Here is a 13,503-nt window from a genome sequence, read left to right on the forward strand (position 1 = left end):
ACAAATATATGGACACTGTGTGTGTGTGTGTGTGAGAGAGAGAGAGACAGCGAGTGTGTGTGTGTGTGTGTGTGAGAGACAGCGTGTGTGTGTGTGTATGTAGAATTCCGTTCACACAGACGAGCAGAGAGTCTGTTACTCTGCACACACAACCATGATGAAACATATCAACATGTTATGAACCAATAATAACACCTCTTATGTAGGTTCAGGTTGAAAACCAACAACAGACTCTTTAGAAGGTGGTGTAGACCTGCAATATACTCAATAAAATAAAATAATACAATAAACAATATACTGTGTTGTAATAGTCATTCAATGTAAAGATGGCTAGAGAGAGTATAAAGTAGCTTATCCATACCATGCAGTTATAAAGTCTATTGTTTTTGTATTTATTGTAAGCTAGGACTGTGAAGCAAACTGGGGATAAGCGAGAGGTGTTTGAGCAACTTCTGAAATTCAATTTTTTCTAAATTCACAATTGTTATTAAATGAATGTTTCTTTCTTAATGACTTGTTGTTTTTACCCTTTGACTTCTATCCTTTATTTGATTCATGTGGATTTTCTTTATTTATTTTTTTGCTATTTCTTGTAAAGTATAAATAAAAACAGAACAAAACTGGTGGGTTGGAATGGATGTAATTTTTTCACTGTTTCTTTCCACTATGATTTGAAGACACTAGATGATATTATATATTATAAGAGATCTGTAGATCTAGTTCTCCATCTGCTGCCAGTGCGTGGCAGGCCGAAGTGGGCGGGGAATTCAGGTCGGACCGGAAGAGAAACGGCGACAACCGAAACAGAGCTAACAAAAGGTAGCATAACTTTAATCTAGCTATTTCTTTTTTTAACTGTCTTTATCAAACACAGTGGCATAACAACAGTATATTGATGATTATATATAACTTAAATGACTTTAAAACCGCAAATGGAGCTCATAAGTTTTTGACAACCAAACACTAACGTTAGCAAGCTAGCTAACTTGTTGTCGCATAAGCTAGCTGGCTATCTGGAAAATAATATTAGGACACAGCTGACGTTTAAACCGACTAGCAAAAACGGACCTTTAACTCCTAACCTTAAACAAACCCTTAACTCCTAACCTTAAACAAACCCTTAACTCCTAACCTTAAACAAACCCTTAACTCCTAACCACATTTGTATAAATTATGAAATGAATGATCGGTTTGGGCGTCAGACGTGTCCTTAAGTTAGTATTTTCCTAGCAAACTACCTAGCTAAACTGGCAACTATTTACAAAAAATGGATACACATAAGATGATTTCTCACTAATAATTTGTTTACCTGATTGTTCGTGGTTACTTTTGTATCTGCTGTCTAGTTTATTAGCTAATTATCTAGCTAATGACAGCTAGCTAGTAACGTTAGCTGGCCAAGCCAGTCTTAGCTAGCTAAGTTAGAGACAGTAATTAGCTAAAACATGTATCCTTATGAAATGTAGCTATCCTTCTTTGGTCATATGAAAGCGAACACTATTTCATTCATATGAACATTTACATTTTAGTCACTTAGCAGACGCTGTTACCCAGAGTGACTTACGGTTAAGTGCCTTGCTCGTGAACATTTGAGATATTTTTCACATAGTCGGGTTGGGGATTCGAACCAGCAACCTTTCAGTTGTTGGCCCAGCGCTCTTAAACTCTGCTACCTGCCGCCCATGAACAAAATGATCTGGTCAATATGAATACACATATTTAATACACATATCATCTGTATCAGGTGTATTAGTTAAGGGCTAGAAACCAAATAACCCCAGGCCCAGGACCAAGAAACCCTGAGCTAACTTAGTGAGGTAGCCTACAGTCTGGATATCACTATCGGTCCGTAGCTAGCAGCCTGTGAGTTACCGATGCTAAACAGAAACAAAGATAGAAGATGGCGTGGTATAATATGAGGGTTAATATCTATCGTCCCCCTCTCTCTCCTCCACCTCTCCCCCCCCTCTCTCTCTCTCTCTCTCCTCCACCTCTCCCCCCCTCTCTCTCTCTCTCTCTCTCTCTCTCTCCTCCACCTCTCCCCCCTCTCTCTCTCTCTCTCCTCCACCTCTCCCCCCTCTCTCTCTCTCTCTCCTCCACCTCTCCCCCCCCTCTCTCTCTCTCTCTCTCTCTCCTCCACCTCTCCCCCCCTCTCTCTCTCTTTCCTCCACCTCTCCCCTCTCTCTCTCTCCTCCACCTCTCCCTCTCTCTCTCTCTCACTCTCCACCTCTCCCCCCTCTCTCTCTCTCCTCCACCTCTCCCCCCTCTCTCTCTCTCTCCACCTCTCCCCCTCTCTCTCTCTCCTCCACCTCTCTCCTCTCTCTCTCTCTCCTCCACCTCTCTCCTCTCTCTCTCTCTCCTCCACCTCTCCCCCCTCTCTCTCTCTCCCCACCTCTCCCCCCTCTCTCTCTCTCTCCACCTCTCCCCCCTCTCTCTCTCTCTCCACCTCTCCCCCCTCCCCCCTCTCTCCTCCACCTCTCCCCCTCTCTCTCTCTCCTCCACCTCTCCCCCCTCTCTCTCTCTCCTCCACCTCTCCCCCCTCTCTCTCTCTCCTCCACCTCTCCCCCCTCTCTCTCTCTCCTACACCTCTCCCCCCTCTCTCTCTCTCCTACACCTCTCCCCCCTCTCTCTCTCTCTCCTCCACCTCTCCCCCCTCTCTCTCTCTCCTCCACCTCTCCCCCCTCTCTCTCTCTCTACACCTCTCCCCCCTCTCTCTCTCTCCTACACCTCTCCCCCTCTCTCTCTCTCTCCTCCACCTCTCCCCCCTCTCTCTCTCTCTCCTCCACCTCTCCCCCCTCTCTCTCTCTCCTCCACCTCTCCCCCCTCTCTCGCTCTCCTCCACCTCTTCCCCCTCTCTCTCTCCTCCACCTCTCCCCCCTCTCTCTCTCTCCTCCACCTCTCCCCCCCTCTCTCTCTCTCCTCCACCTCTCCCCACCTCTCTCTCTCTCCTCCACCTCTCCCCCCTCTCTCGCTCTCCTCCACCTCTTCCCCCTCTCTCTCTCCTCCACCTCTCCCCCCTCTCTCTCTCTCCTCCACCTCTCCCCCCCTCTCTCTCTCTCCTCCACCTCTCCCCACCTCTCTCTCTCTCCTCCACCTCTCCCCACCTCTCTCTCTCTCCTCCACCTCTCCCCACCTCTCTCTCTCTCCTCCACCTCTCCCCACCTCTCTCTCTCTCCTCCACCTCTCCCCCCTCTCTCTCTCTCCTCCACCTCTCCCACCTCTCTCTCTCTCTCCTCCACCTCTCCCACCTCTCTCTCTCTCTCCTCCCCCTCTCCCCCTCTCTCTCTCTCTCCTCCACCTCTCCCCCCTCTCTCTCTCTCCTCCACCTCTCCCCCCTCTCTCTCTCCTCCACCTCTCCCCCCTCTCTCTCTCTCCTCCACCTCTCGCCCCTCTCTCTCTCTCCCCTCTCTCTCCTCCACCTCTCCTTCTCCCCTCTCTCTCCCCCACCTCTCCTTCTCCCCCCATCATGTAGATGGCAGCAATCAGGAAGAAGCTGGTGATAGTGGGAGACGGCGCGTGTGGGAAGACCTGCCTGCTGATCGTCTTCAGTAAAGACCAGTTCCCAGAGGTCTACGTGCCCACTGTGTTCGAGAACTATGTGGCCGACATCGAGGTCGATGGCAAAACAGGTGAGCCTCAGCCAGGGTCCTAGTTCCGAACCAAACTGACCTTGTTTTCATTTCCTCTTGGGCCCAATTCCAAACCAGCCCCTTGGCCCTAACCCCAAGGCCCTTGTTTCCATCTGGAAGGGTTGGATATAATGACAAATGGTTCCACCCCCTTTCGTGAAGTAACACACGCACTTGACTTTAAAAAATATCCCTACTAGCACTGACTTTGCTGAAACGTTTCTTACTCTGACTGAGATATGTGGTTTGTGGTTGTTCCACCTAGCTATCTTAAGATAAATGCACTAACTTCCCTGGATAAGAGTGTCGGCAAAATCAATAGAATTGCAAGAAAATGAGCTTTAAAACTGCAAAAATGTATCAGCACCCCTTGACAAAATATGTAGAATTGCAGAAAATATGCTTTAAACCTGCAAAATGTATCCGCCAACAAGTGGGGTGGGGGGGTGGGGTGGGGGGGGGGGGGGGCTGATTTAGCAATGTCTAATGTGTATTCATGTGATATTTGAGTGACTCGAACATTACTACAAAATCTATGGGCTAAAAAACCTAGCTAAAAAACATTAGCTGACATGGACTAGTTGATCTGGACGTTTCTGACAAGTTATAAATATCTCTCTAAGGTCTACAATGACTAACATGACAAGAGGAATACTGATGATGCACTACCCAATATAGAAATTGCAGCTTTTGCGTTCTACTATTACAACTATCAAGAGTAAGTTGAAAGCTGGACTGAGTTTCCAATAACTGCGCGCCCCAAAGTTTGGGAACCACTGTGCTAACTGACTAAAATGTCTATGTACAGTGCCTTCGGAAAGTATTCAGACCCCTTTTATTTTTCCACATTTTGTTACTTTACAGCCTTATTCTAAAATTGATTAAATAAATAAAAATCCTCAGCAATCTACACACAATACTCCATAATGACAAAGTGAAAACAGGTTTTTACCATATTTCCATAAGTATTCAGACCCTTTGCTATGAGACTCGAAATTGAGCTCAGGTGCTTCCTGTTTCCATTGATCATCCTTGAGATGTTTCTACAACTTGATTGGAGTCCACCTGTGGTAAATTCAATTGATTGGACATGATTTGGAAAGGCGCACACCTGTCTATGTAAGGTCCCACAGTTGACCGTGCATGTCAGAGCAAAAACCAAGCCATGAGGTCGAAGGAATTGTCCGTAGAGCTCCGAGATAGGATTGTGTCGAGGCACAGATCTGGGGAAGGGTACCAAAACATTTCTGCAGCATTGAAGGTCCCCAAGAACACAGTGGCCTCCATCATTCTTAAATGGAAGAAGTTTAGAACCACAAAGACACTTCCTAGAGCTGGCTGCCCGGCCAAACTGAGCAATCAGGGGGAGAAGGGCCTTGGTCAGGGAGGTGACCAAGAACCCGATGGTCACTCTGACAGAGCTCTAGAGTTCCTCTGTGGAGATGGGAGAACCTTCCAGAAGGACAACCATCTCTGCAGCACTCCACCAATCAGGCCTTTATGGTATAGTGGCAAGACGGAAGCCACTCCTCAGTAAAAGGCACATGAAAGCCCGCTATGAGTTTGCCAAAAGGCACCTAAAGACTCTCAGACCATGAGAAACAAGATTCTCTGGTCTGATGAAACCAAGATTGAACTCTTTGGCCTGAATGCCAAGCGTCATGTCTGGAGGAAACCTGGCACCATCCCTACGGTGAAGCATGGTGGTAGGCAGCATCATGCTGTGGGGATGTTTTTCAGCGGCAGGGACTGGGAGACTAGTCAGGATCGAGGGAATGATGAACGGAGCAAAGTACAGAGAGATCCCTGATAAAAACCTGATCCAGGCGCTCAGGACCTCAGACTGGGGCGAAGGTTCACCTTCCAACAGGACAACGACCCTAAGCACACATCCAAGACAACGCAGGAGTGGCTTCAGGACAAGTCTCTGAATGTCCTTGAGTGGCCCAGCCAGAGCCTGGACTTGAACCCGATCTAACATCTCTGGAGAGACCTGAAAATAGCTGTGCAGCGACGCTCCCTATCCAACCTGACAGAGCTTGAGAGGATCAGCAGAGAAGAATGGGAGAAACTCCCCAAATACAGGTGTGCCAAGCTTGTAGCGTCATACCCAAGAAGACTCGAGGCTGTAATCGCTGCCAAAGGTGCTTCAATAAAGTACTGAGTAAAGGGTCTGAATACTTTTGTAAATGTAAATTTCTTTATTTATAAATTAGGCAAAAATTCTAAAAACCTGTTTTTGCTTTGTCATTATGGGGTATTGTGTGTAGATTGATGTGTGAAGAAAACAATTTAATCAATTTTAGAATAAGGCTGTAACGTAACAAAATGTGGAAAAAGTCAAGGGGTCTGAATACTTTACAAATGCACTGTAAACGTGTCTCTCTCCCCCCTCTCTCTCTCTCCCCCTGCCTCCCCCTCCCCTCTCTCTCTCTCCCCCTGCCTCCCCCTCCCCTCTCTCTCTCTCCCCCTGCCTCCCCCTCCCCTCTCTCTCTCTCCCCCTGCCTCCCCCTCCCCTCTCTCTCTCTCCCCCTGCCTCCCTCCCTCTCTCCCCTCCCCTCTCTATCTCTCCCCCTGCCTCCCTCCCTCTCTCCCCTCTCTATCTCTCCCCCTGCCTGCCTCTCTCCCTTTCCCTCTCTCTCTCCCCCTGCCTCTCTCTCCCCCTGCCTCCCTCTCTCCCCTCCCCTCTCCCCTCTCTCTCTCTCTCTCTCTCCCCCCCTCTCCCTCCCTCCCCCAGGTGGAGTTAGCGTTATGGGACACAGCAGGACAGGAGGACTATGACCGACTGAGGCCTCTCTCCTACCCCGACACCGACGTTATACTCATGTGCTTCTCTGTAGACAGCCCCGACAGCTTAGGTAACACACACCACACACAGCAGGACGGTGTAGCACCGCCAAGCCAGTTTCCCTCTAGTCTGGGACTGATTTAGACCTGGGACACCAGGCGGGTTTCTATTGTTTCCCTCTAGTCTGGGACTGATTTAGACCTGGGACACCAGGCGGGTTTCTATTGTTTCCCTCTAGTCTGGGACTGATTTAGACCTGGGACACCAGGTGGGTTTCTATTGTTTCCCTCTAGTCTGGGACTGATTTAGACCTGGGACACCAGGCGGGTTTCTATTGTTTCCCTCTAGTCTGGGACTGATTTAGACCTGGGACACCAGGTGGGTTTCTATTGTTTCCCTCTAGTCTGGGACTGATTTAGACCTGGGACACCAGGCGGGTTTCTATTGTTTCCCTCTAGTCTGGGACTGATTTAGACCTGGGACACCAGGCGGGTTTCTATTGTTTCCCTCTAGTCTGGGACTGATTTAGACCTGGGACACCAGGCGGGTTTCTATTGTTTCCCTCTAGTCTGGGACTGATTTAGACCTGGGACACCAGGCGGGTTTCTATTGTTTCCCTCTAGTCTGGGACTGATTTAGACCTGGGACACCAGGTGGGTTTCTATTGTTTCCCTCTAGTCTGGGACTGATTTAGACCTGGGACACCAGGCGGGTTTCTATTGTTTCCCTCTAGTCTGGGACTGATTTAGACCTGGGACACCAGGTGGGTTTCTATTGTTTCCCTCTAGTCTGGGACTGATTTAGACCTGGGACACCAGGCGGGTTTCTATTGTTTCCCTCTAGTCTGGGACTGATTTAGACCTGGGACACCAGGCGGGTTTCTATTGTTTCCCTCTAGTCTGGGACTGATTTAGACCTGGGACACCAGGTGGGTTTCTATTGTTTCCCTCTAGTCTGGGACTGATTTAGACCTGGGACACCAGGCGGGTTTCTATTGTTTCCCTCTAGTCTGGGACTGATTTAGACCTGGGACACCAGGTGGGTTTCTATTGTTTCCCTCTAGTCTGGGACTGATTTAGACCTGGGACACCAGGCGGGTTTCTATTGTTTCCCTCTAGTCTGGGACTGATTTAGACCTGGGACACCAGGTGGGTTTCTATTGTTTCCCTCTAGTCTGGGACTGATTTAGACCTGGGACACCAGGCGGGTTTCTATTGTTTCCCTCTAGTCTGGGACTGATTTAGACCTGGGACACCAGGTGGGTTTCTATTGTTTCCCACTAGTCTGGGACTGATTTAGACCTGGGACACCAGGTGGGTTTCTATTGTTTCCCACTAGTCTGGGACTGATTTAGACCTGGGACACCAGGTGGGTTTCTATTGTTTCCCTCTAGTCTGGGACTGATTTAGACCTGGGACACCAGGTGGGTTTCTATTGTTTCCCTCTAGTCTGGGACTGATTTAGACCTGGGACACCAGGTGGGTATAATTAATGATCAGGTAGAACCAAAAAGCAGCAGGTTCCGGACCTCGTAGGGTCAGATTTCAATACCTCTGGTGTATAGTATGTACATACGACTAATGACACACACACAGAGTCAGAGGAGTTAGCTGAACACGACACACCCACCCACTAACATGTCTCTCTCCCTCCAGAGAACATTCCAGAGAAGTGGACTCCGGAGGTGAAACACTTCTGTCCTAATGTTCCCATCATCCTCGTGGGCAACAAGAAGGACCTGAGGAACGATGAACACACACGCAGGGAGCTGGCCAAGATGAAACAGGTACATTTACATTTACGTCATTTAGCAGACGCTCTTATCCAGAGCGACTTACAAATTGGTGCATTCACCTTATAGCCAGTGGGATAACCACTTTACAATATGTTTTTTTTCTTTTCTTTTTTTTTCTTTGGGGTGGGGTAAGGGGGGGTAGAAGGATTACTTTATCCTATCCCAGGTATTCCTTAAAGAGGTGGGGTTTCAAATGTCTCCGGAAGGTGTTGAGTGACTCCGCTGTCCTGGCGTCATGAGGGAGCTTGTTCCACCATTGTGGTGCCAGAGCAGCGAACAGTTTTGACTAGGCTGAGCAGGAACTGTGCTTCCGTAGAGGTAGGGGGGCCAGCAGGCCAGAGATGGATGAACGCAATGCCCTCGTTTGGGTGTAGGATCAGAGCCTGAAGGTACGGAGGTGCCGTTCCCCTCACAGCTCCGTAGGCAAGCACCATGGTCTTGTAACGGATGCGAGCTTCAACTGGAAGCCAGTGGAGTGTGCGGAGGAGCGGGGTGACGTGAGAGAACTTGGGAAGGTTGAACACCAGACTGGCTGCGGCATTCTGGATGAGTTGTAGGGGTTTAATGGCACAGGCAGGGAGCCCAGCCAACAGCGAGTTGCAGTAATCCAGACGGGAGATGACAAGTGCCTGGATTAGGACCTGTGCCGCTTCCTGTGTAAGGCAGGGTCGTACTCTCCGAATGTTGTAGAGCATGAACCTGCAGGATCGGGTCACCGCCTTGATGTTAGCGGAGAACGACAGGCCAAGGCTTTTTGCACTCTGGGAGGAGGACACAACGGAGTTGTCAACCGTGATGGCGAGATCATGGAACGGGCAGTCCTTCCCCGGGAGGAAGAGCAGCTCCGTCTTGCCGAGGTTCAGCTTGAGGTGGTGATCCGTCATCCACACTGATATGTCTGCAAGACATGCAGAGATGCGATTCGCCACCTGGTTATCAGAAGGGGGAAAGGAGAAGATTAGTTGTGTGTCGTCAGCGTAGCAATGATAGGAGAGACCATGTGAGGATGTGACAGAGCCAAGTGACTTGGTGTATAGCGAGAATAGGAGAGGGCCTAGAACTGAGCCCTGGGGGACACCAGTGGTGAGAGCACGTGGTGCGGAGACAGATTCTCGCCACGCCACCTGGTAGGAGCGACCTGTCAGGTAGGACGCAATCCAAGAGTGAGCCGCACCGGAGATGCCCAACTCGGAGAGGGTGGAGAGGAGGATCTGATGGTTCACAGTATCAAAGGCAGCGGATAGGTCTAGAAGGACGAGAGCAGAGGAGAGAGAGTTAGCTTTAGCAGTGCGGAGAGCCTCCGTGACACAGAGAAGAGCAGTCTCAGTTGAATGACCAGTCTTGAAACCTGACTGGTTTGGATCAAGAAGGTCATTCTGAGAGAGATAGCAGGAGAGTTGGCTAAAGACGGCACGCTCAAGAGTTTTGGAGAGAAAAGAAAGAAGGGATACTGGTCTGTAGTTGTTGACATCGGAGGGATCGAGTGTAGGTTTTTTGAGAAGGGGTGCAACTCTCGCTCTCTTGAAGACGGAAGGGACATAGCCAGCGGTCAAGGATGAGTTGATGAGCGAGGTGAGGTAAGGGAGAAAGTCTCCGGAAATGGTCTGGAGAAGAGAGGAGGGGATAGGGTCAAGCGGGCAGGTTGTTGGGCGGCCGGCCGTCACACCCTTCTCCCTGTAGCAGAGACATCTTCTCTGTCTCTCTCTCCAAGATGAAACCTGTGTGTGTGATGGACAGGTCAACTCTTCCCCGTCTCCCTCTCTCTAAACAAAATATGTATTTCTCTCTCTCTCTCTTCCCCTCTCTAGGAGCCAGTGAAGTCGGAGGAGGGCAGAGACATGGCTAACAGGATCAGTGCATACGGCTACCAGGAATGTTCAGCCAAGACCAAGGACGGAGTCAGGGAGGTGTTCGAGATGGCCACCAGGGCGGCGCTACAGGCCAAGAAACGTGCCAAGAAGAATGCCTGCACACTGTTATAGGCCCCAGGGAGAAGTTGCCCCTGGACACTGATCTAGGACCAGTTTTTCCCTCCCAAAATATAATTGTAATCATTAAAGGGATAGTGTGACGTTTTGGCAATGACTGGAAGTCTATGATAGGGTTCCTCAACTGGCGTCCCGATTTTATTTGGCCCCCGGAAGTTATTTTATTGCTGGACATAAAGACTGTGAAAAATTCTGAAAATCAGCTCCAAGTGATTTTGATTTTGGAAATCTGTTCCAAAGTATTCTCACTCATAATAGAGAGATAGATGTGATCATATACAAATGTAAGCAAGGTTTGAAATGATAATGTTTTAGTCAATGTATATGTCTGTTTGGGCGTCTTGCGGTCAATTTGCAGTCTACAAATTATGTGTGATTATGTTCCTGACCATCCGCTCAAGAAATAATCATCCTGCGGCTGAATCTAGTTGATGATCCCTGTTCTATGGGATCAGCTAGCGTTAGCGCAATCAGCTAGCTGATACCATAGACTTCCAGTCATTACGCTAACGCTAGTTATCAAAGGCTCACAAAACTTACTTCAACTTCCTTTAAACTACACTGGGGGCATGATATTTTTTTATCCACGAGTTCATCTGACTCTGGGTAAGTAGTTAAAGGGCTTTATTGCCAAAATGGTGCACCATCCCTTTGAGGGGTAGGCTTAAAACTGGTCTCAGATCTGTGCCTGTGGGCAACGTACCATATTGGTACCATAGAGGTAGTAGGGTGTATTTTGGGTACTGGTGATTGGGGAGGTGAGGGGAGAACCACAGAAAGCACTAGATCTGAAAGAATTGGATAGGTATCAACAGTAAATCAAACGTTTATTTGTCATATGTGGTCCTCTGGTCCTCTGGTCCTCTGGTCCTCTGGTCCCCTGGTCCCCTGGTCCCCTGGTCCCCTGGTCCTCTGGTCCTCTGGTCCCCTGGTCCTCTGGTCCCCTGGTCCCCTGGTCCTCTGGTCCCCTGGTCCCCTGGTCCTCTGGTCCCCTGGTCCCCTGGTCCTCTGGTCCTCTGGTCCCCTGGTCCCCTGGTCCTCTGGTCCCCTGGTCCTCTGTAGCTCAGCTGGTAGAGCACGGCGCTTGGAACGCCAAGGGTAGTGGGTTCGATCCCCGGGACCACCCATACACAAAAAAAAATGTATGCACGCATGACTGTAAGTCGCTTTGGATAAAAGCGTCTGCTAAATGGCATATTATTATTATTATATCCACAGGATACGGAAGTGATACTTTATGGAACTACAGTGGCTCGTCCCGGGGTCATGTTCATTAGTCACCGAACAGAAGAAAACAGACTGAAACACCTTTAACTTTTCCAATAAGAAATGCTTTTTTTCCATCTTCCATTGCTATACATTTTGTTACGGTGTTTAGTAATGAATACAACCCTGATGGGCTAGGTGGAAATGTGGCCACATTGTTGTTACACTTATCCAATCCTGTCAGAAGTACACTAGTGCCTAGGGGTGAAGGGGCTAGGGGTCTATTTGGGAAAGATAATGTGTACCGTGTCGTTTTGATATGGAGCTGTGCCATGAGACCTAGAGGAGGAATGGAGAAAGTAGTCCTCTCCTGGTCAACCCAGCTGGCCTTAGTTTAAAGGTTCTCCTCTCCTGGTCAACCCAGCTGGCCTTAGTTTAAAGGTTCTCCTCTCCTGGTCAACCCAGCTGGCCTTAGTTTAAAGGTTCTCCTCTCCTGGTCAACCCAGCTGGCCTTAGTTTAAAGGTTCTCCTCTCCTGGTCAACCCAGCTGGCCTTAGTTTAAAGGTTCTCCTCTCCTGGTCAACCCAGCTGGCCTTAGTTTAAAGGTTCTCCTCTCCTGGTCAACCCAGCTGGCCTTAGTTTAAAGGTTCTCCTCTCCTGGTCAACCCAGCTGGCCTTAGTTTAAAGGTTCTCCTCTCCTGGTCAACCCAGCTGGCCTTAGTTTAAAGGTTCTCCTCTCCTGGTCAACCCAGCTGGCCTTAGTTTAAAGGTTCTCCTCTCCTGGTCAACCCAGCTGGCCTTAGTTTAAAGGTTCTCCTCTCCTGGTCAACCCAGCTGGCCTTAGTGTAAAGGTTCTCCTCTCCTGGTCAACCCAGCTGGCCTTAGTTTAAAGGTTCTCCTCTCCTGGTCAACCCAGCTGGCCTTAGTTTAAAGGTTCTCCTCTCCTGGTCAACCCAGCTGGCCTTAGTTTAAAGGTTCTCCTCTCCTGGTCAACCCAGCTGGCCTTAGTTTAAAGGTTCTCCTCTCCTGGTCAACCCAGCTGGCCTTAGTTTAAAGGTTCTCCTCTCCTGGTCAACCCAGCTGGCCTTAGTGTAAAGGTTCTCCTCTCCTGGTCAACCCAGCTGGCCTTAGTTTAAAGGTTCTCCTCTCCTGGTCAACCCAGCTGGCCTTAGTTTAAAGGTTCTCCTCTCCTGGTCAACCCAGCTGGCCTTAGTTTAAAGGTTCTCCTCTCCTGGTCAACCCAGCTGGCCTTAGTGTAAAGGTTCTCCTCTCCTGGTCAACCCAGCTGGCCTTAGTTTAAAGGTTCTCCTCTCCTGGTCAACCCAGCTGGCCTTAGTGTAAAGGTTCTCCTCTCCTGGTCAACCCAGCTGGCCTTAGTTTAAAGGTTCTCCTCTCCTGGTCAACCCAGCTGGCCTTAGTTTAAAGGTTCTCCTCTCCTGGTCAACCCAGCTGGCCTTAGTTTAAAGGTTCTCCTCTCCTGGTCAACCCAGCTGGCCTTAGTTTAAAGGTTCTCCTCTCCTGGTCAACCCAGCTGGCCTTAGTTTAAAGGTTCTCCTCTCCTGGTCAACCCAGCTGGCCTTAGTTTAAAGGTTCTCCTCTCCTGGTCAACCCAGCTGGCCTTAGTTTAAAGGTTCTCCTCTCCTGGTCAACCCAGCTGGCCTTAGTTTAAAGGTTCTCCTCTCCTGGTCAACCCAGCTGGCCTTAGTTTAAAGGTTCTCCTCTCCTGGTCAACCCAGCTGGCCTTAGTTTAAAGGTTCTCCTCTCCTGGTCAACCCAGCTGGCCTTAGTTTAAAGGTTCTCCTGTCCACTGCCTTCAGGTCACTATAATATAGACAGGAAGCTGTTAGTTTCACCTGTCCACTGCCTTCAGGTTACTATAGACAGGAAGCTGTTAGTTTTTCACCTGTCCACTACCTTCAGGTTACTATACTGAACAAAAATATAAACGCAACATACAACAATTTCAAAGATTTTACTGAGTTACAGTTCATATAAGGAAATCAGTCAATTTAAATACAATCATTAGGCCCTAATCTATGGATTTCACATGACTGGGCAGGGGAGCAGGCCCAGCAAATCAGAATGAGATTTTTCCCA

The 13,503-nt window shown here is 49.0% G+C and overlaps 1 pseudogene across 1 annotated transcript; it reads left to right on the forward strand.

The window, feature by feature from the left end:
• The first annotated feature begins 750 nt into the window (after nt 1-750).
• Nucleotides 751-11,332, forward strand: LOC311147741 (rho-related GTP-binding protein RhoA-A-like; annotated as a pseudogene). Its single transcript, XR_014615650.1, has 5 exons — nt 751-819; nt 3,473-3,629; nt 6,367-6,487; nt 8,073-8,203; nt 10,021-11,332. The product of XR_014615650.1 is annotated as a rho-related GTP-binding protein RhoA-A-like (transcript).
• Nucleotides 11,333-13,503: the final 2,171 nt, after the last annotated feature.

This window comes from Coregonus lavaretus (assembly GCF_964263955.1).
Source record: "Coregonus lavaretus genome assembly, chromosome: 20".
In the NCBI taxonomy this organism is placed as follows: Eukaryota; Metazoa; Chordata; class Actinopteri; order Salmoniformes; family Salmonidae; genus Coregonus; species Coregonus lavaretus.